This window comes from Beta vulgaris, chromosome 5 (genome assembly GCF_026745355.1).
Source record: "Beta vulgaris subsp. vulgaris cultivar EL10 chromosome 5, EL10.2, whole genome shotgun sequence".
Lineage (NCBI taxonomy): Eukaryota > Viridiplantae > Streptophyta > Magnoliopsida > Caryophyllales > Amaranthaceae > Beta > Beta vulgaris.
Genome location: NC_079206.1, coordinates 24,494,373 through 24,499,474, shown reverse-complemented (window position 1 = coordinate 24,499,474; position 5,102 = coordinate 24,494,373).

The following is a 5,102-nucleotide window of genomic DNA, read 5'->3' as shown; positions in this document are numbered from 1 at the left end:
CTCCCTCTTGATGAGAAGCTCTTGGATCTGGATGAGATCCCTATTGAAGAAGATTTGAGAGAAGAAGCACTATTTGCCATTCTGAACAATGAAATTCCATGGTTCGCGGACTATGCGAATAATTTGACTTGTGGGATTGAGCCTCATGGTTTTAATTCCCAACAAAGAAAGAGGTTTTTCAATGAAGCTTCGAGTACCTACTGGGATGACCCGCTCCTGTTTAAGAAGTGTGCTGATGGAGTGTTTAGGAGGTGTGTGCCTAATCATGAGATGACATCGGTTTTGAATCATTGCCATACTTTGGCATGTGGAGGGCACGCTGGAGCAAGCAAAACTGTTGCTAAGGTGCTCCAGTGTGGTATGTTTTGGCTATCATTGCAAAAGGATGCTCGGGAATTTGTCTTGGGTTGTGATAGATGTCAAAGAAGTGGTGGCATCACAAAGAGACATGAGATGCCTCAACAACACATTCTCGAGGTTAAGCCATTTGATGTTTGGGGAGTCGACTTCATGAGTCCATTCGTTCCTTCTTGTGGCAATGTGTACATTCTTGTTGTGGTCGACTACGTGACAAAATGGGTTGAAGCCATTGCCTCCCCCACCAATGACCACAAGGTTGTGACCAAGCTCTTGAAAAAAATCATATTCTCTCGATTTGGAGTACCCCGTGTGTTGATAAGTGATGGCGGTTCACACTTTGCCAAGAAACAACTAGAAGCACTCTTGAAGACTAACGGGGTCAATCACAAAGTCGGACTTCCTTATCACCCCCAAACCCAAGGCCAAGTTCAAGTCTCAAATCGAGAAGTTAAGAACGTCCTTGAGAGAGTGGTTAATAAAACTAGAAAGAATTGGTCTTTGAAGCTTGATGATGCTCTTTGGGCTCTTCGCACGGCTTTCAAGACACCTATAGGCACCACTCCCTATCGCCTTGTGTACGGAAAAGCATGTCATTTGCCGGTTGAACTAGAGCACAAAGCTTGGTGGGCAGTTAAAGAGCTCAACATGGATCTTCATTTGGCGGGTGGCGCTCGAAAGGAAAGGTTAGTAGAGCTTGAAGAACTTAGATTTGACGCTTATAAGAGTTCGAGATTATACAAAGAGCAAACAAAGAAATGGCATGATCACCGGATTCAAGAACGAGAATTTCGGGTTGGGGACAAAGTCTTATTGTTCAACTCGAGACTAAAATCTTCCCTGGAAAGTTAAAGTCCAAGTGGTCGGGTCCCTTCTTAGTGTTGAAGAATACTCCATATGGGGCTTATGAAATTTTGGGTGAGAACGGTCCCTTTTAGGTGAACGGTCAGAGATTGAAGCTTTATCATGACAATCACGCCATTGGTTCCATTGGTTGTTTGATCCTTCGCTCACCCGAGCGACTCTCGTGAAGGACGTATCCTTTTTAGTCCAGCTAATGACTTAAATCAAGTGCTACACGGGAGGCAACCCGTTTTTTTTCTTCCCTTTCTTTTATTTCATTTTACTTTTTTCTTTGATTGTTAGTTAGACTTTTGATTTATCAGCTAGCCATGAGAGCTATATTGGGACGTGTGATTTTTTTGTAAAGTTGAGTGAAAAGGAGTAATTTGGAAAAAGTAAGATTGAGAAAACAGATGATTATGGTGCGCCGGACCCCTTTGAGGTGCGCCCGCACCTATTTCAAAAAGTTTTCGAGGAAAAAAACAGGAGAGGTAGGTGCTCTCGCACCTTTTAAAAAAAATTTCGAGAAAAAATTTTGGTGCACCCGCACCAACTTTTAAAAAAGGATTTCAGAAAAAACAGACGAGGAAGGTGCGCCCGCACCAGCCCCTTGAAATTTTTTTCCTGAAAAAACAGAAGGGTCTGGTGCGCCCGCACCAAACTCTTTCAGAAAATTTTCACGCGTTTGGTGCGCCCATGCACACCACGTCGAGGTGCGCCCGCACCAAACCCGTCTGGGTAAAATTCACGATTTTCATTCTTTTTTTTTTCGGCTCTCCCTCCTCAATCCTCTCATAGTTTCGAACTCCAACCCTCACTCACTTTCTCTCTCTTTATCCTCTCTAGATCCGGCCACCACACTTATTTTCCGGCAACTTCCGACCATTTTCTCACCGGAATTTTCATCAATTACATCTTTACAACACTCAAGAGCACAAAATTTGGGGAAATGGCAAGGTCTTGATTTCTAGGGTTCAAATTTGGGGATTTTCATCTCCATGTTGGGAACTCTTCTTCTAACCCTTGTTTTTCATTTATAATCTTGTTATTTGGACTTCTAGTGTGTTTTCTTTTTGATTGCATGCTTGTTTTTTCATTTAATTTTTGATTATTCATGAAGTTTGCTCACTTTTGTGCTTGATATTGTGATGAACAAGTGAGATTTCATGTTCTTTGTGCTAATTTCATGATATTCTGAATTTTTGTGAAATACATTGCATGAATTGATAAGTGTTGTTGAGAATTTTGCATAAATTGTGGTTAGTTTGGTGAATTTGTGTTTTAAGACACCTTGTGAGTGTTGAAAAGGTTGGAGTAACTCTAGTTCTTGCTTGTTAGCAACTTGATTGCTATTGATTGTGGGATTGTTAGCTGGTAGATTTTAGGATTAGTTTTTCTTTCCCTTTGATTTTATTTTTTGTATGCTTCTTTGTGTGGAGAGTCAGTTTTGTTTTGTGTCGTCGCAACAGACCGTCACTTATCCTTCCTCTTTTGAAAAACAAAACCTTTTTTTTACCACCATGGGAAGAAGCAGTGGTGAGGGATCATCTTCTTGGTCTAAGCGAGCTAAGATAGGGTCCTCCTCACAAGGACCCTCTTCTAGCTCTAATCCCCCACCCCTTTATCCTGTGAAGTTTCTCAATGCGGCTCATAAGCAAATCTTCACGCGGCTTTCCGAGCACACACTTCGTCCCACGAAGTTTTATGACTACATTACCTGTGTTAACCTTAACATCGAATCGATGATAAGGGAGATGGCAGATAAGCTAGGGCTATCGAACTTCCTCACCGTCCGCGAACCTACTTATGATCAGCTTCCTCTTGAATTCTTGAGTACGTTGAACATAAGCAGGGAAGTGGACACGGGTGTTCTAACTATTCAATGTCGTCTTTTTAATCAAGTTAGAACACTCTCTTTCGACGAATTCTGTGAAGCCTTTGGGATGGATTCTAGTGCCCCTTGTGATGCCCCTTTAGGCACTATTTGACAGGGGGTACAACGAACGAGAATGGTGGGCAAAGATCACCAACGGCACGACTCTGTTTCGGACGAACTCGTCCAAAGCATCGGAGATCATCCATATCGCTCTCCGTTACTTCCATAGGATGTTGGTTTATACCATCTTTCCTAAACAGGAAGTCCGATAGTTGAGGAAGGAAGAGTTGCTGGTTCTTTGGTTGGCCACTGACGGGGCCCACCATAGAGCCCGAAGTAATTTTGCCGCTCTCTCCCTTAATCGACTGCAACAGATTCAGGGGGGGGGGGGGGTACTACGGTATCTAGGGAGATCGTTTGTGGTGGAATGATCACCCGGATAGCGTCTTACCTCGGGTTGGACGAGGACCTGGCTCGTTTGGAAGTTAGCGTGCCTTCTGTTGGTCAGTCCAACCAATTGGATGGTGCGAACCTGCATCAGATGAAATTTTCGCGTCATTACATGAAGCCAAACTGCATTTGGCTCGTAGGGGGGCGACCTTATTGTTATATGAACACCGAGTTCATTTGGAACCCCCCCCTAAATGTGAAAACCGTTGGCGGGTTCCCCTTTCCCATATCGCCCCTCAGGATGTCCTTGATCGGACTTTCATTCAGTCCACCCCTGTGGAGGGCATTCCACGAGCTCCGAGAGGTCCAAGGCCTGACCACCGCATTCCTGAGAGTGTGGTGGTCGAACCTTCCTCCTCTCAGTCTTTCGATATGGGCTCCGTCATGGCGGCCATAGCCCAAAATGCAGGCCTCTCAGGAGGCCAATCACCGCGCCATTACTGCTACCCGTGCCGGTATCCGCACCGACCTTGATCATCTGTCTAAGATGGCTTGGTGCACTCACCTCGCCAATGTCCATTCCGGACACGAGCCTCCTTTCCCTAACCATCCCCACTATCCTCCTTCCTTCGAACCTCGAGAAGGGCCTTTTGAGGAGCCTTCTTTCCGTCCCTATCCCCATTACCCGTCTTACTTCCCTAATGGGTACTCCGGTGGGTATTTCCCTCCTAAACCCCTCCCGATGGGGGTGATGGTGGGAACTATTAGGTGTTTTTCATGACCCACCTCCCCTCCCTCCTTCTGCAACTCCGAGCGCGAAGTTTCGCTTAAGCTTGGGGGCTTTGCATGTATGTTTATATCTTCGGAGTTTGGGGTCATCGGTGGTTAGCGATTTAGGGGTTTTATTGGTTTTCGGTGTCACTCGGTGATTGATCCTGTTTGTTGGTTTTTACTTCCTCCACCCCTTTTTTCTTCTCTTTCACCTGTACAACGTGTTCTTTGTAGTTTTTTTTGGTAGTTTTGTTTTGCTTTGCACATAAAAAAAAAAAAAACAAAAAACATTTTCCTTTTCTTTTTTTTTTCTTTTTATTTTTCTGCATTTAGGATAGCTTGGTTGCTTGCATGATTTGTGGCTAACTTTGTTCATAACTTGATTGGAAGACCTTCCCTACATTAGACTTGATGATTTTGGAAGCCCTATTGTGATTTTCAGCGTCTCTTAAGAACGATAACTTTTGGTAGAGTCTCATTGAAATTAGGCGAGTTTGATGAATGGATTGCTTCGCCCCTTATGTGACGAATCCCTAAGGAGGGCCAAGAACCTCGTAAGACTCATTCACAACCCTCACAATTGATCGCCTAACTTGTGACTTGCATTTTAGCTCCCCAAGATTGCATAAGACCGAGCATTTAGAAGAATGACTCAGGGCGTTTCTTTTGCTAGTAATAGGAGCTACAAAGCCAAAAGCTTTTATACGGGCATAATTATCCGCTTCTCAACCCATCTGAGCCTTTCTATCCTATTTTTGCTTAACCCGCATAATAAGTCATGGCCAAACTTTCCCCAAAGTGGAGTACATGTCTAGTTTGTGTCGAGTTGAGTTATTTTGATATTGGGTCTTTGTTGAAAGCGATT